The following is a 23,265-nucleotide window of genomic DNA, read 5'->3' on the forward strand; positions in this document are numbered from 1 at the left end:
TAGAACCGTATGAATTGAGCCTAATCCCATTAAACGAATTAAAATTAGTTCTAAATTCCATTCAGTCTTATTTTTCGTTTCAAAAGCATTCGTGAAATTTACGTCTGCCTCAATTGAAGGGCGGAAAAAATGAATTGTGCTTCAGAAATACAGGAATCTAGATCAGGGCTCCAAGCGCGACTTTTCTGAAGGTCGTCACTTAAAGAAATAAAATCAATAAAAGGGTCGCCAAAATTTTTTTTTTGTCGTCAGGAATAAAAAAATTAACAGATTCTCGGAAACAGTTGATATAGATTCCGCTTTCATCGTCCGCTCGCTCTATTAGAAACATAAAACGTGTAAGTTTCAAACGTTCGATGCCTGTACTTAAATACAAAGCAGATCAACACATATATACTGTCGACCTTTCAATTAAACTTGAAAGAGACAAAAGGTTAGCTGCATGCCTCCGGCAAAGCCCTGTATACCATTGTGTATCAAGGTTTCAACTAACTGTGGTTGATAAAGAGATGCATTCACAACAAACATTACCGCAAACTAAACAAGTCTTTCTTCATTAAAATCCTTATTTGCGATAAACTTGAACCACATGACTATAAACTCATTCGTTTTCCGTTGCCCGGCTCGACGACGATAGCCTCTGCCTTTGCAACACCTAAGGAAAGAGGCAACTTGCACGGTATAACTGTCAAATAACTACTGGGCGAAAATCATCGTGCCTCGTGATAAAGCTGATTATTTTGATGCTGCCCTCAAAAGGTAGCTTTTCGTTTGCTTAAGGAATTTCTCTACAGCAACGAAACTCCAGAGCACTGACCACGACGTCAGTGAAACATTCTCTACACTTAGTGCGAAAGAATGATAAGTTATGGCTACAGAAACAAACACAGTTACCCGTTGCTAAGATGGATTTTGCCGAGGAAAACATGAAACAAACGCAATGAAGGAAACATTCAGCAAAGGGAGATTTTTGCTCTGAGTTTGACCTGAACACCGCTGGCGAGAAACCGTCTTTGTCAGTCATCACTCGTTAACTCTTCACCAGTCTACTGAATAACTTTAGACAAAATAAAGGCACCTTTGGACGAGGAAAAAACGAGTTATAATTTTTTTTTATTTTATATTTCTTCTATGGATTGTTCATATGATAAGCTATATGAGTACGCAAAAAGTATTTCGTGCCACAGAAACGCCTACTCGCTTTGACTTACAAACAGAAAATACATTTTCTCCAGTGCTAAAAGTTATATAGGGAACGAGAGGAAAAAAAATTCAACTTTCTATTCATAAATTCTGTTACTCTCTTAGAAGCACTTTCCCTTTTTACTATAACTCGAAATTTCCTTTCAGTTCCTGAAATGATGTACAGGTCAGCACTAACTTTTTCTATGAAACCATAGACAATTTCTTCAGGAATATGAACATTTCCAAACTTAAACTGTACATCAACGTCGTTAAAAGAGACCTTTCCGTGGCGGATACGAGTTTTCAATACGAGAAACTCATCTTTAGCAAGCTCTACATCGTCATCCAGGAAAAACCTTTTAAAATCTTGATGATCATGACACTCAAGTGTGCCGTCACTATGCCTAATAAGTCTTACTCCAATGTCAGGGGTATGACGGTGTTTTGTAAACAACCTTTCTTGAATGTCATTTGGAATTTTAAATTCAGGGTCCCAAACTTGAAGGTCACCTAATTGATTAGATATCTTCCCATAACGAGCGATACTTCTCAGCACAACAACGGGAGAAGGGTTTCCAGGGAGTTGTGTCGCCAATACAGGCTGTGGGGTACTTTGGGTACTCTTCCCATGACAGCTTTTTAATTCTGAATATTTAGTTTGTAAATGATCTGCAGTAATGTTATGTAGATAATTGGAAGACGAGTCAGCGTTGATATCCGGTTCTTCCATCCCCGCCAAGTCTCTGCTGCCGCCTGCGGCACTACTGACGCCACTAGGGTGTAGATCAGGCGGATTTTCTTCTTTATCAGCCGTCAGTAAAGAGGGGTCTTTATCGTTCTGTGAGTAACTCTTGGATGTGAATGGATTTTCTAGTTCTGTAGATGTTTCCTGCAATTGAGGTTTTGAGTTTGATTGTTGGTTTGGAGTAGGTGGCCGATATTTAAACTTCTGTCCTTTCTTGTTTGGGTCAAAGTGATGCAGCAGAGCTTGTTCGTGAACCGCTCGATGTTGTTTGTTCCAAGAGAAGATAAAGCTCTTTTGCCACCAAGACACTCTTCGCCAAACTGTGAGATGACTTTCCTTTTCGCCCAACGTGAAATTACCTCACGTTCCTCTTCGTCTTCGCCCTTGTATTTGTTATCTCCCCCGATAACGATGATGACATTTCCACCTGATAATAAAACAGATCAAATGTAAAGAGGCGTAACAGTACATATTTCCACTCGATATGCAATTTCCAATGTTTTGTTGTTGGCCAGTGTGTTTGTATCTCCCATGTCAGACACACTTAATCAAATTCCTTTCTAATGACCAAATGTAAAATATGCAACAATGCGCCCCTTTGACTGAGCACCTGGTGTTACCGCCCTACCGATATTTTTAATTGTAGCAGTTATTTTTGTACGTTTAGTTTTTATTTTTTTTATAATTTTTTTGTTTGTGTTTTTTCAATTGTATTTTGCCCACTGTCATACGTCTTATACACGAGCCTCTGGCTCAGATACACAGGGCAACCTGATCCCACGCATTAACATTAATATTGAATTAATTGATACATGTATAATCTGTATTGCACGAAAGGGACCTGACATATGCCTTTTTATTAAAGAATTGTTTATGCATAGGCCTTTAAGACATCTTTGGAATCTCATTTGTTTATTATTTCTGTATATTTTATTTGTGCTCCCGGAAATACAGCAAAATATCACGTTTCTAACAAAGGGCAAATAAAACTTTACATGTCATCGAAATAACATCATGTTTCGTAGTTTAGCATTTATCATTGTGAGGAATTAATTCAATTTTCCTCTAGCCGTTACTCATTGAGGCAAAATGGCTTTTAAATATAAATTTGCTTTCATTTTCGCTCATATAATCCAGACAGTCCCTGACCGTTTCACTTGCAATGACATGCTTCCAACTTGAACGAGTGGCATGCCAATGAAAATGCAAATAAATTACAGTATTCACGGACTCTACGCGTTTTTCATTACCTTTGAAAGCAAATACTAATAAGTTTCAAAATTAAATGACAAGAAATGACTCATGGAAATCTTGTGCCGTAGATTGGTTACCACTGAGGGTTGTGATTCGATTGTGTTCATATTTTGGTTGTTTTGTGTATTGGTTATTGCCAAAGACTTGTTTATTATTTGCTTGGCTTGTGTTGCATGTGTGACTTGTGCACTCTTGATCAGTGTTAAACTTGCTGCCTACTGTTTTAAACTTGGGATATTGTCAAAAACTCTGTTTATTTTTTAGGCCTGTAGATCTGTGTTGTAAGCCCTCTGTGAGCACCTCTGTTTAAATTATTTTTGCTTGTGCTGTAAACTGCTGATAGCAAGTGTTGTAAATTGGTGATAGCAAAAAAGTGTGCATATTTGCGCTGGCTTGTGTCGTAAAATTGAATGTCACTGAAGGTTGTGGTTACATTTTGGTTTTTTTGTAAATTGGCTGGTGCCAAAGACTTGTTTATTATTTATTTGGCTAGTGTTGTACGTGTGACTTCCTGTATATCTCCATTTTCCTGTTATTGGCTCGTTCTTTGCCTCTCATTGGAGATATAGATTGATATTAAACATCAACAATCAAATGTTATTTTGTGCCATAATATGAAGCAGAGAGTAGAGGAAAAATAAATGACATCCTTAAAAAAAATGAAACCAATGGATTGAAAATAACATTATTAGTAGGGGAATGTAAACAGAAAATGCACGTACAACGATGAATAACCCTTTGGTGGTGTCTAAATATTTTGTAGCAGGCGCTTGATGTATGATGTCTTTATTGCAATCTCATGGCTTTTTCATATACAAGGTATCAATACTTACCATTTTGTTATGACTGTCTTATCTGCTCATGTTGCACTTCCAGTCCTTTCTTCCACTTTCCAAACCTTGTCAAAACTGGTCTATTCTACATACTTCAAAATTTTATGAGGAAAAATGAACTTGTTCTCATGGGACATATCAAACAGAATATTCCTCAATTTACATCTGGTAGTTGTAACTGTGATAATCACTCTGTCACTCTCTTTAATTTTACGACAACACAAAGCAAGATTTCTTTTTCAAAACATTGAGAAGAGGAACACCTTCCATTTTATTTCAGCCTTCTCATTTGCATTTTTATTAACTGCCCTGATATTTTTGGAAAGTTTCATACAGGATTTTCCTTACCCTGTAACCCCAAAGAGTGATTAGTATCTAATTACCCCCTACAATATCACCTCTTAATCAAACATTTAGGTCACACGGATAAAAGAGATGATCACCAACTAAAGAAGGTCTTGATTATTAAGAAAAGAATTAATTATCATCATCAGCACCTTACAAGGAAATGCATGGAGAACAGTATGGAAAATATGAATACTGTATGATGTAACCAGCTGGGTGAAAAGGGTTTAGGAAATGTTTAAGTTCTGCAACATTAAATCTCTCTTTACTTCTTGATGTTATCAATTTGAAATCTTTTTTCCTTTCCTTAAAATAGTAGATAAAAATATGTTAAATACAAAGCCACCGTTCACATGTTCACTTACGAACCACTTTTGAAGTTTACCCTTGTAGAAATTCAGTACATTTAAAGTATACTTTAAATAAGTGATCAACACTTTAAAAAGCATACTTCATTTGTACTTAAAGTATACTTATCAGAAGTATACTTTAAGTACACAACGTTTTGGCCACCTAAAAAGTATACTTAAAGTATACCTTAACAGATATATATATATATATATATATATATATATATATATATATATATATATATATATATATATATATATATACATATATGTATACATTTTTTTTTAAGTTCAAGTAGTAATTTGAGAAACATTACGTGCTTGTTATTTCCGTAGCACGAGTTTGTCGCGGACTCGGTTACTTTTTTTTTTTTTACCAAAGCACTGCGTTTTAAACGGTGGATACAAGGTAGTCCCATGACTTGTGCCTTAATGGTTTCCTCTCTCAGGCTGTCGGCTTGTTTTATTTACGATAAACGAGCGTGAGTAATTTACTGTTCACTCAGCTGACATTGGTTCATTTTTGAAACGAGTAACCTCTCGGACAGCACTGACCTCATAATGTTTCCGGTCGCAAATGAGAAACAACGCTTGAGTTTGGCCCTCATAACAAGGCAATTCTTGTAACATCTGTTTACGGCATGTTTCTGTTATTATACACTTCCACTGGAAGTTAATTAAACATAGGCACACGAATGTGCTATACATGCTGCTCGATGTTAGTTGTAATCATTCCCAGAGAACTCTCAGCTAAAGACGAAACGCATCGAAAGAAATAAACAAAAAGTTATAACAGTACGAAGTCTTCCTTTGTGCTGCTCACTAGTCTCCATTAAATAAAATTTAAAAAAGGATAAATCTTGCCCATTTCCGGACCGAAACCAGATGTCGACCTCCCATAATACGTGACAATACTTTGCGTTTAGTCACGCTCACTCCTGAACCGATGGGCCTGAGGTCACAGTGATATACATCGGACAAAATCTAAAGACGAATGCTTTTCGGCTTGGAATTAAAGACATTTCTTTTAGTATAGGACTCGATAATGGTTAAGAGGAAAAATTGTGGGAACATATATATATTTTTACAGCTGTTTGGAATGGCGTGCAAATTACCTGTGGCTCTGAATATAGACACGCGATCCGTCGCGTTTCGATTATTCAACCTTCGTTAATTTAGTTCTCACTTCGTATTTCGTAGTCTCTAAATGGTGACCTATATCAGAATCGAACAAATATATTTTTTTTCCGCTCGTAAATTTCGGCAGCACCGTACAGCTATTTACACCCCTCATGACTTCCAATCTGATTTTGAAATTCTCAATAATTTAAGAACATATGATAAACATTATGATAGTCTTCTATTCAAGGGACTTAATCCAGCAAGGATCTCTGAGGACGTAACCCTTGCATTGTGATATTCTCATGATGTAACACCGAGGATTGCCTTGCCAGCAAAATTTCCTGCGCATACACAAACAAATATTTATTTCAAATTTTTTCAATTATCCTGACTAGTTAACAAATAGAGAGGCTTTGACTGTACTCTGTTCTGTTGTAAAGCGCACAGGAAGCGGAAAACCATTACATTAGGTACAAACTTAGGCATGTGTAGCGTGCAAGAGTTAATTTGCGGCTGGGTGGGTTGAGCTAGGACACTTTGTGAGCCTTATGTTTTCATTTTTATAACAGAAAAAAAGCATAACTTTCAAAAGAACGAAAATATCGTGTTACTTCACGTTGGGGAAAGAAAAAAATCCTAAATTATCTTAACTTGCTCAAGTTCTTTGTGGTCTACTGTCTTTATTGTCTTCATACTTCTAAGCAAAAACAAAATGCATCGGTGCCACTGTTAATGTTTTTTCCTTCGCAGCCGTTGTCTGGTCTCGCCACCCAACGCTCTCTTAGTTCCCCATTAGAGGGATAGCGCGCATTGCGGGACGAGACCAAATAAAGGTTGCGAAAGAGTTGCCTTACTGCTGTTCCTCTACTACAGAGAAAATCAAAATTATTCGCCTCAAAAATATGATTCCACATAATTTGACTAAGAAAAGCAAACTAAAACTCTGTTGTATCTCCAATAGACCCTAACCAAACACATTTTGCGATCTCGAATAGGTGAAGATACCTTAAGCGAGAGAAAAGGAAATTTCAAAGGGGGCTCCTTGATTGGTTGTTGCCTACCTGGACGTTACCCCTTTTATGTGAAATATGTGATAAAATCAGGTTGTTAAGAAGGAATTGACGTGCGATTGGGTTAAGTCCAAGGTGGCTAAAGGCGAATTTTATTCATAGAAAAAGTTAAAGCGCGCGAGAATTGCGTGGAAAATTCACTATCGGTAGCATTTAGTTCTATTCGATTTTTTTACGGTGGGATTGGACAATACGATTAGAGTACAAGATAAAATGCTGGTAACATACCACTCTACATACTAACAGAATTATTTTTTTCAAGTAAAAAAATAACTAAAAAAACCTGCCAAGTTGCCATCCCTATTCTATACATGGTCTATAATCAAGCTGTCACTCTCTCTCTTCCGTTTTCCATTTCTATAATGTTCTTTTCTTCATCTAAATATAACCGAGCCTTTATCGCTATCTCTCATCAAACAAAATTACAGTAGAACATAAGCTTATGAGCTAATACACTCTATGAATGGTTTAAACCATGATGTTTGGTTTTGTCACATTTTAAACCTTCCGAAGAAATGGATTTTAAGATTTTGAACAGTTCGGTTTTTGCTTGCATCGAGACATTCGACATCACATCAACTTGGAGGAGCATCGCAACCGAAAAGAACTATTTCTGAAAAGGTTAAGAGTCATGAAGAAGACATCAAGTTAGTTTTCGTCCTTCGTTATCAGCCAGCTTACTTATACAATGAAGTGAATTTTACCATTTCCTTTAACCATTAAGTTACTGAAAGACGTTCTCCTTTCTCTGTGCAAGAAACTCGAACGTTCTATCCGTTACTCCACTTTTTACCACGGATCGAAACCTTCCAGCGTCGTCTGCAATGACGTACAAGTCACCGTAAGGCTTCCCCGTAAATGTTGCTTTTACACGATCAAGAATGTGTTGGGGAATATTCTCACGCAGAAACTGCACATCAGACTCTTCTAAAGATATCTCTCCATTGCGGACACGAGTCTTCAAGACGACTTTTTCTTTGTCATTAAGCTCTACTTCCTTTTTCGGTGAAAATCGCCTCAAATTCTGATCAGGGATCCACATAAATGAACCATTAGCGAGTTTTCTAATACTTACTCCAACCTCTGAGATGTTGAGGTACCTATGTAAAAGTTCTTCAAAAATGTAATCGGGAATTTTAATTTCCGAGTTCCTTATGTGAATATCACCCCAATCATCAGATAACGCTCCATAACGAAAGATACCTCTCAGCACAAGAACAGACGAGTGAACCGCAACCCCTAAGGATTGCGACGGCAATTGCGGGATATTTGGAGGGTCCTTTCCAACAATCGTTTTCTCTGCTGGAAGGTTTGTTCTCTCTCTAAATTCATTTGCGGTTAATGAGTAAGCATGGAAATCTGGTTCTTGTGGGCCTCTTGGACGGTTCATCTGAGTATTTGGTTTGGAGGATTGCCTCAAAATCTTGAGAAAATCATCTGCACTCAGACCAAACTTCCCTTTGTCTAGCTCCACTATGGACACCTTTTCTTCATTTTTAAAGCGTCGCATTAATTGATTGACTTCATCTTCTTGCGTTGGTGATAGCTTCGTGGTTTTAAGACTGCAAACCAAGATGGTGACTTTTACACCTGTGACAACGAAAATGGAAAAAGGATATCATTAACGTTGTTATTGAGTTTTGTCCTGTTCGACATTCTGTAGGTTTGGAGAACTAAAGCTTCAAGACTGAATTAAGACTGAATACTGTGCTTTTACTGAGACTTTTAATTGAGGCCGAGGCGTTTAAACGCAATCACCACTTACCCTTATCCCACCCTAATACTGATAAGAAAAACAATGCTATTTATAATTTTTTTAACGGAGTAAAGAGGTGAAACCACTCTTTATCTATCTTTCCTTGACCTTCCCTAACGGGCTTCTTTCAAGTTTTATCATTCTAAAAGAATAATAATTACAATAAGATGCCACCAGAAAGCACCTTGCGACAAAAGAGAAATCAAGAAATGACAGCATAAAAATCCAGTGAAACCTAAAGATGTCATCAGTTAATGAGGAGATGCTTTAAAGGCTTCTGATTACACAGGATCTTATAATGGTGTACTTGGCAATGACTTATTCTCTGCTGACTTACCAACTCTATGCACTGCCGTTTCGAAACACCTTCGGTATTCCTCAAGTTTTCCTTTTTCAAAACTTTCTTTTAGTGTAGAAGCATCCACCACTAATACACAAAATCTGAGTAGATTTTCCTTCAAAAATTGCTCAACTTTGTTGGGTTCTAGGTTTTCAAAAATTGGATCTTCTGATAGGCGAAGACTGGAAATATTTTTTTCCAAATTTTTCCAAACATCATCCATGGTTTCAGGTGATGCATTGCAGCCAAGAATCGCCGAATCTAAAGATTAAACACCGGTGATTGTAACATTTAACAATTTCTAAACTTTCAAAGTACAGTGGCCCAATGGCAAGCGCATGAGACACAGAATCAACTTTTGGATGTGAATTCCACAAACCTCACGCTTTATTTAAATCAGCGATGGACTCTGATCCAAGTTTTAATATATCCACCTTCAAATGGCGAGGGTGGTCGTTGTAATAAATTCAAACAAATGTTTTGAATTTTGAGTCAGAGCTTGTTTGCTTTTTACTTCACTAACAACTTTCAATCTACCATAACTGCTTACAACTCTTTCAAAGTAACTTCTGGGTTGACACCATCGCAAATAAAAATGAATCTCCTGCCACAAACAATTGTTGAATCACTATCAGTAATTTACAAGCATACATGAAGAGTGAAGTAAAGAGGAGCGGAATAATTCTGTCCCAAGCTTGCTTCACAAAAGAACGTATTCTGCTTTTATCGAAGACCGAAGACGGTTCGCGCAGTTACGAGTTTCTCGGGTTGTGCGCTCACGATTCCCATTCCCCGTTTCCCCCGTCTCCGCTAGGAACGCCTGGGACCATGATGCAGACAGACAAAAGCTCGAGTAATGACTGACTGCTGTACAAACCAATTTAAAAATAGGGTGCCTATTATTCACAAGGATATCTTGCTGAACCATTACCCGACAAAAAAGGCTTAATCTAACCTTTGGTTTCTCCACAGCTTGGAGGGAAAGTATTTCTAAAACAGTCGCGATTCTTGGGAGTACTGACGCCAGTAGGATGACCATCGCTCAGCTTTTCTTTAGCCGCTGTCATTGCAGTGATGACTTTATCATTATGCAAAGGACTTTTCGGTGTCCGAAGATTTTCGAATTCTGTAGATGTTGCCTGCGGTTGAAATTTGGGGTTTGTTTCTTGAACTGGAAGTGGCGGCTGATATTTGAACTTTTGCCCTTTCTTGTTTGGATCAAAGTGATGCAGCAGAGCTTGTTTGTGAATCTCTCGATGTTGTTTGTTCCAGGAAAAGATGAAGCTCTTTCTACCATCAAGATACTCTTCGCTGAACTGTGAAAAAACTTTCCTTTTCGCCCAACGTGAAATAACCTCACGTTCCTCTTCGTCTTCGCCCTTGTATTTGTTATCTCCCCCGATAACGATGATGACATCTCCACCTGATAATAAAGCAGATTGAAATGTAAAAGGCGTAACAGTACATATTTCCACACAATATGCAATTTCCAATGTTTTGTCGTTGGCCAGTGTGTTTGTATCTCCCATGTCAGACACACTTAATCAAATTCCTTTCTAAAAGGCCAGGTGTAAAATATGAAACAATGCGCTCCTTTGACTGATAATGAACACCTGATGTTACCGTCCTGCCGATATTTTTAATTGTAGCATTTATTTTTGTACGTTTAGTTTTTTACATTTTTTTATAATTTTTTTATTTCCGTTTTTTCAATTGTATTTTGCTTACAGTCATACGTCTTATACACGAGCCTCTGGCTCGGATACTCAGGTGAATCTGATCCCACGCATTGACATCAATAATAAATTGACTGATACACTTATAATCTGTATTGCACGAAAGAGACCTGTTAGGCTTGTAGATCTGTGTTGTAAACCCTCTGTGAGCCCCTCTGTTTAATCTATTTTCGCTTGTGTTGTAAACTGCGGAGAGATAGTGTTGTAAATTGGTTATGGCAAAAAATTGTGCATATTTGTACTGGCTTGTGTCGTAGATTGGTTACCACTGAGGGTTGTGATTCGATTGTGTTCATATTTTGGTTGTTTTGTATGTAGGTTATTGCCAAAGACTTTTTTTATTATTTATTTGGCTTGTGTTGCATGTGTGACTTCCTGTATATGCTATTTGATTAACGAAGTGTTTATGCAAAGGCCTTTAAGACGTCTTCGGAATCTCATTTGTTTATTATTTCTGTACATTTTAATTGTGCTCGTGGAAATAAAACAAAGTATTACGTTTCTAACAAAGAGCAAATAAAACTTTACATGTCACCGCAATAATATCACGATTCTTGGTTCATTTATGGTAATTGGAGTCCGTTTCTTGTTACCAACAAAATTCACTTCCATATGACTATTCAAATTAATTTGGTGTGCTTTGAAAAAGCGTTTTGAACTCATTTCAGTGGTGTAGATAACTACTGACTGCAGACAAATGCTCACCTTTCCAATGCAGTTTCAGTGGTAAACTGTTTTATCATAACATACAAATTCTCCGTAGAAATATGCCTTGGCTGCTCAAAATCAGTATCCGAAGAGAGGCGCCTCTGATTTGTTTAGCATTCATCATTGTGGGGAATTTATTCAGTGTTCCCTTAGCTGTTATTTATTGAAGCAAAATGGCTTTTAAATATAAATTTGCTTTCACTCTTTACTCATACAATCCTGAAGGTCCCTGACAGTTTCAATTACAGTTGCATGCAGTTGATTTAGTTTACTTGCACCCAACTTGAATGAGTGGCATGCAAATAAAAAGAAAATAAATTACAGTATTCTTGGACTCTACGCGTTTTTCATCACCTTCGAGAGCAAATCCTAACAAGTTTCAAAATTAAATGACAAGCAGTGACTCATGGAAATCTTATATCTTAGTGATCTGAATGACGCATTACATGAATCTAAAATCAACGTTAAATCATGTATTCAAGCCAACCCACATGCAAACGCAAATTGGGTTTAATCTTGAAAAAGGTTCCAAGATTCTCGGAAACAGTTCAGTTTGTCTAATCTGTTGTATCATTCGCTGGAAGTTTGCTTCTGTCTTGATTTAGGAAAGGAAAAATAAAATCGAAATTAAGAAATAAATGCATACACATTGCTTAAAATTTTGATCGTCAACAAAAGAAGGAAAACAGATCATCGCAAACGGTTTAAGTCGCTGCAGCTTACATTTTCCGCCGCTTTATTCACAGAACCACATCGCGTTAGTTTCATACCGTCGATAACTTTTCTTAGCTGCAAAATTAATGATGCAAGGCAGAGATTTTTCCTTTCCTAGCTCGGAAGAAAATACAAACGGGTTTAAAACTGAATAAAAAGACACAGAAAAACCAGTCACAAACCGATTATCTGTTGCCTTCATGAAACCATTGTGAAGCCTTGTCCAAGTTATTGTATAAAGAGGCATTCGAGTGCATTTATTTTTGCTCGGTGTGGGTAGCTCAGACAAAGTGAAATTGTATTTTTTTTACCGAGAATTCGAAGCCGGATTTCGATTTCCTTGCTCTTAACAGATCTTCGACGACGCATGAAACAACTAGTCGCAGTTAACCAATTTCCGAAGCAAGCGCCGAGAACTGCCAACCTCGATGTACATCTAGACTAATTTACTTTCGCTTTCGACTCATACGTCTAATGGGCCTTTCTTGGGAAAAATGCACAACAGTTCCGCAGTAAATTTGATAAACTAGCCACTGCTTTTGTCAAAGAAATCGCTGCCTGCTGAACAATGCATTATTACGCAAAATTAAAAGTGTTTGAGACAAACACATATAATAATAATAAATAATGATAAAAAAAACTGAAATATCCTAATTCCTCACCCGTTGCTTGTAGTAAAGCTCTGTATATTTTTGTGTAGCCAATTCCCGCGTCGTCCTCATTTATCGAGAGTACACATTCATGTGCATGAACCACGAAAAAGGCCATATCAATCTCTAAGGTGGGAATTCTGTCGACCATTTCAGACATTTTGGGAAGTCTGAAATAGTGCTTCTCAATACGCTTAACATGGCTGCCACATTTCTCCAGCAAATTTTCAACAGGGTCTAGCTTGTATGTGTTATCACAATTAAAAAGATGAATTCGCTTTTTCAATTGAGACATCATAGCTTTTTGAATGTAGTAGTCGATGAAACCCGGCACAGTTCGCTGAAATGGGAAGGAGGAAATTCAACTGCGTAATATTTCCGAGAAAACCTGACACTATTCTTGATTGACTCATGCAAAAACATCAGGCAACAGACTGGAAACTCATAAGAACTCCAAACGCATTCAAAAATCCAAAGGTTCTTTGCTGAGCCGGTCAGCGGTACTAAGGCTGTACGTATTTAGTACAGAGGTAAACTCTTCACTATTCTGTGATTTTGCTCATCAATCCTTTTAAGGTTTAATTTGTTACCGCATCGAACTGTATTGAACAGTGGTGAACCAAGTGTATGTATCTATTTCATTAGCTCATGTTATAAAGCGCTTGGCAAGCGGCAAATACTCTTGATCAGTGTTAAACTTGCTGCCTACTGTTTTAAACTTGGGATATTGCCAAAAACTCTCTGTTTATTTTTTAGGCTTGTAGATCTGTGTTGTAAACCCTCTGTGAGCCCCTCTGTTTAATCTATTTTCGCTTGTGTTGTAAACTGCGGAGAGATAGTGTTGTAAATTGGTTATGGCAAAAAATTGTGCATATTTGTACAGGCTTGTGTCGTAGATTGGTTACCACTGAGGGTTGTGATTCGATTGTGTTCATATTTTGGTTGTTTTGTATGTAGGTTATTGCCAAAGACTTGTTTATTATTTATTTGGCTTGTGTTGCATGTGTGACTTCCTGTATATCTCCATTTTCCTGCTGTTGGCTCGCTCTTTGCCTCTCATTGGAAATATAGATTGATTTTAAAACATCAACAATCAAATGTTATTTTGTGCCATAATACGAAGCAGAGAGTAGAGGAAAAATAAATGACATCCTTAAAAAAATGAAACCGATGGATTGAAAATAACATTATTAGTAAACAGAAAATGCATGTATAATGATGAATAAACCTTTGGTGGTGTCTAAATATTTTGTAGCAGGCGCTTGATGTATGATGTCTTCATTGCCATCTCATGGCTTTTTCATACACAAGGTCTCAATACTTACCATTTTGTTATGACTGTCTTATCTGCTCATGTTGCACTTTCAGTCCTTTCTTCCACTTTCCAAACCTTGTCAAAACTGGCCTATTCTACATACTTCAAAATTTTATGAGGAAAAATGAACTTGTTCTCATGGGACATATCAAACAGAATATTCCTCAATTTACATCTGGTAGTTGTAACTGATAATCACTCTATCACTCTCTTTACTTTTACGACAACACAAAGCAAGATTTTCAAAACATTGAGAAGAGGCGTACCTTCCATTTTATTTCAGCCTTCTCATTTTCATTTTTATTAACTGCCCTGATATTTTGGGAAAGTTTTATACAAGATATTCCTTACCCTGTAACCCCTACGAGTGATTAGTATCTAATTACCCCCTACAATATCACCCCTTAATCAAAAATTTAGGTCAGACGGATAAAGGAAATGATCACCAACTAAAGAAGGTCTTGATTATTAAGAAAATAATTAATTATCATCATCAGCACCTTAAAAGGAAATGCATGGGGAACAGTATGGAAAATATGAATACTGTATGATGTAACTAGCTGGGTGAAAAGGGTTTAGGAAATGTTTAAGTTCTGTGCAGCATTAAATCTTTCTTTACTTCTTGATGTTATCACTTTGAAATCTTTTTTCTTCTCCTTGAAATGGTAATGATAATGACAATGATAAGGGATTTATATAGCAATAGAACTATAAATAATATTCAGAAGCGCTTTACATAAGTTAAAGTTCTATACTAATTAAAGTCAAAATATTCAAAGGCAATAAACATTAGAACTATTAAAACAAACTGAAAGCTTTCCTAAATAGAAATGTTTTAAGTTGCTTTTTAAAAATGGTGAGGCTACTTCTTGTTCTTATGGTTAATTGCAGCGGGTTCCATGAAACAGGTGCAGCATGAGCAAAGGCCCAGTCCCCAAGTGAAGAGCAATTAGCTTTTGGAATGAACAGAAGAGATTGAGCAACCAAAGAGGAGCAATTTAAACGGAACTCTGAACGTTACTGGGAGCCGATGTAGGTCGATAAGTGCAGGTGTGATATGATCAAATTCTGTAAGCGATCAAGTTGATATTTAGGTAGACCGAAGAGAAGTGCGTTACAGTAATCAAGGTGTGAGGATACAAAAGCATGGACTAGTGGCTTAGTTGATTGAACAGTAAGGAATTTTCTGATCTGTCTTATGTTGTATAATCCATGAAAAGCCTTGCTACAGATCTTGCCTATATGAACATTCATTCGCATATGAGCATCGAACCAGGACCCAAGGTTCCGGGCACTTTCTAAAGGTTTAATGAGGGTGTCACCAATAATAATAGATTCAATAATAGGAGATAAAAATATGTTAAATACAAAGCCACTGTTCACATGTTCACTTATGAACCACTTTTGAAGTTTACCCTTGTAGAAATTCAGTACATTTAAAGTATACTTTAAATAAGTGATCAACACTTTAAAAAGCATACTTCATTTGTACTTAAAGTATACTTATCAGAAGTATACCGGGTACTTTAAGTAGAAAATGTTTTGGCCACCTAAAAAGTATACTTAAAGTATACCTTAACAGAAGTATACTTGAAGTATGCTTTAAAGGAAGTTTACTTAAAGTATACCTTGAGTATACTTAATGCATACATGTATGAATAAATATTATTGAAACACAGGCTTAATCAATCTATAGTGGTAACATATTTCTTGTTATCAATGTATAGACGTGACTTATGCAATACAAATGTACTTTCAGAAAAAAGCAAATCTGACTGAAAAAGAGGTTTTCACAATATTATAAAAGAAGCACCTCTACTCTGATCAAGCAAGTTAACTGGAACTCCCTGAATTTGATACAAAATATATTAATTGTTTAAAAATATATGATCATGCACAGCAACAATAAACTAACCATCTTGTCTTCTTGTTTCTGGCAATTAATATACAATATATGTATATTACAAAGATTAAAAATTGTCATTGATAATTCCATCACTGTATCCAAGATAGATTTTAAACAGGTGTTTTAAGAGGCTTTTTGCAAATTTTTCATTAATTAACAACTTGGACTGTCTTTTTTCTAACTTAGCTTCAAGACTGGTTATCTTGTTCCTTAATGCTATTTTGACCCCACTATCAGATGTCATGTCTGAGAACTTCTTTCTTGTGTAACCTACAAAGAAATAAGAATAGGGAAGGCAATAGAGAAGCTAATGATATCTAGAACATAGCCAAATATGATCCCTGTGACTAACTTCTTTGGGCAACCACTTTTACAGATTACTTAAACTTTTTTAATTAACTTCATTTAAGTCACCACTTTTCGTATGTTGTTGATCCCATGCCACTTTCAAGTTTCATTAATTTAAAGCAAATAGTTAAGTTGTAAGTACTTTCAGAATTAGACAGCAAGCAAAGACATTTTTGAGATGGGAATGGTGATCAGAATTAAGGCAACTGCTTTTAGTATACCTGAACCACTAGTGATAATGATAAAGGCTTTGAGCATTTTGAGATAAATGCTACAAAAGAGAAAAGTTCGTAACAAGCACTACTGGAATAAAAGTAAACTCATTGTGGTTGTTGTTGCCATTGCCATCTCAAAAACATCTATACTTTAGTTCTCTATATTTTAATTGCATATAGTCATATAAGCAATAAGCTCTTTTAGGGACACTATCAAAGGCTTTTCATCTTTATTGTGCCTTATACAAGCTAGTGGACAGCTGTAAATGCTGATTGACAACAAAAGCATTATATACTGTACAGTATTACCGGTGTATGTAAAAACAGTAAAATGCTGATCATTGATCGACATCTTACCATTTCTGTATATGTTAATTCTTGCACTTCAAAACCATGTTATTGACAACTTCTATAAATGCATCTGAATTTATTAGATAAAAAAAGTTGTTCTGTCAAAATTTTAAGAATTCCTAATTCACTGCATTAGGCTGCCCTTTCGAAGACTGGCTCATGCAGTGTAAACATTTCTATTATTGTAATAAGTATAATTGTTAAGTTATGATTATACTTACTCAAGATGCTCCTAAGAATGTCTGTATCAACATACTGTTTTCCATTTTTTCCTCCAAGACTCCTACAAGCTCATCATCTCTGTAAAAACAGCTTAGCAGAAAACAAGCTGTGGCTGTTGCTGTTTTCTTTGCATATGCCTTGGTAAGATGGCTGTCATAGATGTAAATACATCTTCCTAATGACAATTCAATCATCTGCAGGCATCAAAATATGTGTTCATTAATGACAGGTTGATCAATTTCCATATATATATGTGCTTCCACTGACAAGGCTGTTGCCTAAGAAAATTTTAAGGGCTCCTATTTTCAAAAGTTAGCTGCCCAGTCTAGGAGTCATTAAATACATTAGATGGGAGTGATTTTAGATTTCAATCACTTGTTATTGTATTCTTTATTTGTGGCCCAAAGGCTTGAACAGATTTGCATGTAAGTCACACTTGTTGCCTATGTTGAACATGAATTTGTATTACAGTTATTTAATTTAAGTTGCATGCAATTTCAGTATTATCATTTCTTTTTGACTGGCAAGTAAAACCCTTTTTTACCCACGACTAGGGATGCATTAAACAAATATGTACGCAACTGTTTTGGCTGAACATTTACATGAATTTTCTATTGCGAATAGTAATTATGACAAATATAAACAGCTTAACAAATTATAAACGAAAAATATTTGCAGAAACTCACCACTTTTGCTCAGAACCACACATGAGTAGTACTTTTTGTTCAGGTACAATGCTGAAGTTCCCTTGCGAACTGAATTCCCAGTTTTCTGAGAATTCCTAGGAATTCCTAAGAATTCTCAAAAATTCCCAATTATGCAAATGACCCTTGCAAACTGAATTCCCAATTTTCTGGGAATTCCTAGGAATTCTCAAAAATTCCCAACTATGCAAATTAACTCTGATTTAAAAAGCTTGGAATTACTGGGAATTTCTGGGAAAGGAAGACTCCAGTTTTGTGAGGACTTGGAATCCCTAGGAATTCTTAGCTTTACAAACTACCTATAATTTAAGAAGTGTGGAACTCTTGGGAATTTCTTGAAATTGAATTTAAGGCAATTTTAATACCCTGAGGTCCACATAAATTCTAAGAAATTCTCAATACCTTGAATGTGAAGGTTTTAAGAAAAGGAGTAATTTCAGAGGCTTAAAACTTTGGCTCAATAAAAGGTATGATATACAAAACTTACCAAGAGATATACATACATGTATATGTTTATAACTTAAAGATCATAAAATTTACTATTCAAACTAAGTTTTAGTAAATCTTTACATTAATATGGATTTTCTCATGAACCAGCTGTCAGTTATGTTAAATGGAAATTGCCAATTAATCCAATGTACTCATATCACAGATTTGCTTTCTAACCTCAAAGGACTCTTGGATTCCATGATCAAAAAATATTTTTATTGTGATGCAAATTAATGTCTCATGTTCACTGATGTGCCAAAATCATCAAACATTCATTAGCTGTTCCTTGGTACACAACTTCCACAATAATTAACAATAATTGCATTGTTATCTACACTTAAAGAACTTTGTTAGTTATGGACATAAGTTACTTCCCTAACCTACATTACTGGTTGCCTTTGTTAGAAAACCTTGGAACAGTCAAGCTCAGTTGCCTCAAACACTGTCAGAGACTTTTTGTTGACAATATTTTTAGTAGAAATTTCATGCCTTAGACAAACAAATTCAACACCTAATTAATCTTTCTTTTTTCATGATTGTTGTTGCTGTTTTTTTTTTTTTTTTTTCAGTTTTTTGCTGTTTTCTTGACTAATTGCTGTAATTTGTTTTGTTGTTTTTATTCTTACAAAACATTTTTGTAAGAGTTCCAATACTTTTGGATCATCCACACACTTTGCAAACATTTGGCATGCAAACAAGACAGAGGTAGTCAATGTTCCCTTTGAGAAAAAACACCTTTTAAATGATGTCTTCAATTTACTTTATTTGAAACTCTGATCTGAAAATATTTGTCAACAAGACTTGTTAGTAGTGAGAAGTATCAACCAAGTTTTCTTTCATAATTTAATTCCTCAATGTCCCAATCACTGGATCTCCCAAAAAATATTACATCTCTTTATTTTTGGTGCAAAATACAAGTCCTTCTTTATATAAAAATGAAAAGTGCAAGTCACACTTCAATAATAACAGCTCTAAAGTTTACTTGTTGTTCTTCTCTGTCTGTCAGCTATCAACAAAATTGTTTCATACTTCGGACAGTGCATAACTATATGTGGACCAGAGCTCCAACGCACCTCTGTAATCGCATATAGTTACTTCTGTCTCTTGTACAAATGTTTCTCCTTTGTAAGACGCACTCTACTCTGTTGTCACCACTGCTTTAAGTTCAGTGGAAACGACTGACTGAGGAATCGAGATGGCGGTGTTGGAACGTGTTGCTGAACGCTTGCTACGGTCAAGCCTTGTAGATTTAGGTACTGGTACACTGGGATCACCTATGTATCTCTTATACTTCCTAATGTGGTATCCTTCTTTTATAAATATGAGGGTAAAAGACGATTTGTAGTCGCATTCAAAACTGTGATTGGCTTGTGTTATTTCTCATCTTTGCCATGAACACAACTTAAGTGAGTTTCGAGTCTTTGTTTCCTCGACAACTTTCGGCCACAAATCGTGCATTTGTAATACGATCGATTCTTGTCGATTACTTCTACATAGAGTGAGCTCACATCATTATTTATATCACCAAGGTATCCATCGTCTAGAAGCAGAGAACCAGTCGGAGAAGTCAGAAAAAAGTTGTACGCTTCTCCTAGCACTGCAATCGGCAAGCCAGCGGATTCACTTTGCTAGCCAATGACAAGTCCTAAAAGATCCACGTGATCATGCCCGTGATCGGAAACAAAGAAGACTCCATTTGGCGCTCATCTTTGAATGTACTTTTCATCGGTTGATCGTTTTTCTCAACTGTTTTGCTTAATATAACATTTCTAAAGATAGCTTTTATTGTGGTTCAATGGGAAAACGAGAACAGCGTGAGTGTTGTAAAAGAAAAGAAAGTCGTTGGCGCCGTGGAGTTAAAAGAAGGGACAACAGCTGACATATTGACTGGTACAAACAAGGGTCGATTGGCCATCTGTAAAGCTACGATTTTAAAAGTTTGTGGTGAGTAAAAATTGCGATATTCGTTACGTGATCAAAATCTTATAAAAGAATAGATGTAGCGGGTTGAATTAAGCTTACGCTTTACAATGAAATAAACCTATCAGTAAGGTTTCAAGATTCCTCTAGTCACGTTTGGGAACATTCAAGATTCATAATAGGAACTGTTATTAAACAAACCTAATTACATAAAGAAGCCCTCCTTGGTAAAAACAAAATAATGTATTCAGCCCTTTTTTAGTAAAATCTATGAGAGAGATGTACTAACTCAATAATACAATAATACAATATTTATTTGCCATATACGACATTTACACATGGAAAAAAAAATGAAGAAAATTGATGACAGAAAATAAATGGCGAGAAAACCTGAAAGAAACCACGAGGCTTATAACAAGTCAGGTTTTCTCACTTAAAATAACTAATCTTATATTAGAATTACAATATGGACTTATGGTAATTAACTTTGACCGCGCACACGTACACACACACACACACACGCACACACATATTAAGTAAGTTAGTTAAGAATTACTGCCTTACAGAAGCTAATACTTAGAGAGAAGAAATTCCTTAAGCTTTCTTTTAAAAGAAGCGGAGGAGGGAGAACTAGTTATGTCAGAATTTAACGAATTATAAAAGTTTGGACCTTGAAAGTAAATTGAAAACTTCCTGGTGTTCGTTCTGCACAGTGGCAAACGGAAGGACTGAGCATTCCTAGTATTATAATTGTGGATTTGACTATTCAGTAAAAAAAAGTTATTGAATTTGGAAGGGAGTGTAGAGTTCTCGAATGAAAACATAAAAGTACCTAATTGAAACGAATGGATATCATGAAATTTTAAGAGTTTAAGTTCCTTTAAAATAGGGCCAGTATGGGCAATGTATGTAGAATTGCTTACTATTCTTAACGCACGTTTCTGTAAGGTTACAATTCTTTGAAGGTTTGACTTATAGGTACCAGCCCAAGCTAAATTGCAATAATACAAATATGGAAGGATCATAGAATTGTATAAAGTACGAAGGGAGTGAGTAGAGAGAAAAAACCTAGATTTATGAATAATACCTATAGATTTGGATAATTTATTTGCTGTTAAGGATATCTGCGATTTCCAGGTCAAATTGTCATCTAATAAAACACCCAAAAACATGGTCTCAGAAACACGAAGAATAGGCTGCTCATTTATGAAAACTTGAAATTCAAAGGATTGCTTCTTTTGCCAAGGCTTGAATACCATAAAATTAGTCTTGGCTAAATTCAAGGAGAGCCGGTTTGCTGCAAACCAGGTTGACAATTTGTTTAATTCTCTATTTAATGTGTTAATTAGGTAAACAGGGTCATTATGGGAGATAAATAAGTTTGTATCATCAGCAAACAAGATTGCATCAAGCAGGGAAGCATTGTTCAAATCATTAACATACAGGATAAAAAATAAGGGACCAAGAATAGAACCTTGAGGCACCCCACAGGGAATCCCCTGTGGGGCAGATCTAACGTTATTAAATTCGACAAATTGTGTCCTCTCAGAAAGATAACTTTTGACCCATTCTAGTGCCAGACCACGGATCCCATAATGATTGAGTTTTTCAAAAAGAATGTCGTGATTTACCGTATCGAATGCTTTCGAAAGATCTAGGAATACTCCAATGGCATGTTCTTTTCTATCAAATGCAGAAGAAATTTTGTCACACAAATCGATAAGCGCAAGGCTAGGAGAGCGATTTTTTCTAAAGCCATATTGATTATCACATAAGACATCGGAGTCATTGAGATAATTCATAATACGGTTGTAAATTATTACTTTTTATTAAAAGTCACTCAATATAACAGAGATTTCTCAATTTGAGAATCCAATGAATGCCCTTTTCCTCATAGCCATCTTAAAGGCCTGGTCTGAGCTTTAAATATATAAATTTAAATACATTTTTTTTTTTTCAATTCAGATGTCATGGAACCCAGATACAAAATGGTCAAGCTTCTTGTAGACAACCTCATTCAAGGCCAACTCATTGTGAACCCAGGGAAAAAAATACAAACAGCAGCTAAGTTTGCAGTTTAGGGTAACTTCATTCTAATTTATTGTTACAGTTACAACAAGATTTTAATCAAAAAATCAATTTTATTTGTCTGTAATTAACCCCTTCACTCCCAAGAGTGCTTGGTTTTCAAATATGATTTAAGATATTGTATTTTATGGAAAAGAATCAACAGATTTTATTCACAACTTGTGTCAAACCAAATTTAATGATTGATTAGGACTATTTTATATGAATAGCTGTAATTGAGGATTAATCCGTATGAAGTTTTCAAGAAAAGAAAAATAAATCAAATTCCATCCTAATATTACCACACAATGATGTTAATAATTAATCAAAAATATTTTACATGTAAGCCTTAATTAAGCTTGTAAATAAATTTCATTCAATACTTGAATTTTAGCTGGGTTTTTTTAATTTAAAGTATTATTTTATATCATTAGCCTCAAATTTTTGCTTAAAATTCCCAGTAATTCTTAAACATTCCTAAAAATTCCCAAAAATTCTCAGAAATTCTTAGGAATTTTTTAGATTTACAGCTTTTCAGGGAAAGTCACTGATTCTCTGAGTTGGAATTCCTAGGAATTCCAAGTCCTGTTGGCTATAAACTTGGAATTTCTGGGAATTTCTAGGGATTTCTAGGTTTTTAGAACCAGAGTTGTTATGGTTGGGAATTCCTAGGAATTCCCAGTCCGAATTTACTGTGAAAATGCACACCTTTATTCCTAGGAATTCCAAAAGCCATTTCACACGGGTTGTATTGTCTTCCTTCCTCAGTTAGGTTTAATCAACAGTAAACAATCCTAAACCAGGAAACAAATAATTTTTATATACCAAAATTAAAAATCAAATTACAGTGATCTGGACTTTTCATAACATTTAAGAAAAAGAGCAATGATGCAGATATTGGGCATTTTTAATCAATGAAG

The 23,265-nt window shown here is 35.7% G+C and overlaps 1 long non-coding RNA gene and 1 pseudogene across 2 annotated transcripts; one reads left to right on the plus strand and one right to left on the minus strand.

Annotated features, from left to right (window-relative positions):
* Positions 1-1,147: 1,147 nt before the first annotated feature.
* LOC149044483 (uncharacterized) lies at positions 1,148-13,286 on the minus strand (annotated as a pseudogene). Its single transcript, XR_016188034.1, has 5 exons — positions 12,821-13,286; positions 9,956-10,423; positions 8,998-9,261; positions 7,633-8,494; positions 1,148-2,368 (listed from the first exon to the last, which is right to left on the minus strand). The product of XR_016188034.1 is annotated as an uncharacterized LOC149044483 (transcript).
* A 6,776-nt stretch (positions 13,287-20,062) lies between these two features.
* LOC149044484 (uncharacterized) lies at positions 20,063-22,733 on the plus strand. Its single transcript, XR_016187352.1, has 2 exons — positions 20,063-20,302; positions 22,244-22,733. It is a non-coding gene; the product is annotated as an uncharacterized LOC149044484 (long non-coding RNA).
* The last annotated feature ends 532 nt before the right edge of the window (positions 22,734-23,265 follow it).

This window comes from Pocillopora damicornis, chromosome 6 (assembly GCF_964200805.1).
Source record: "Pocillopora damicornis chromosome 6, jaPocDami1.2, whole genome shotgun sequence".
Taxonomy (NCBI): Eukaryota; Metazoa; Cnidaria; class Anthozoa; order Scleractinia; family Pocilloporidae; genus Pocillopora; species Pocillopora damicornis.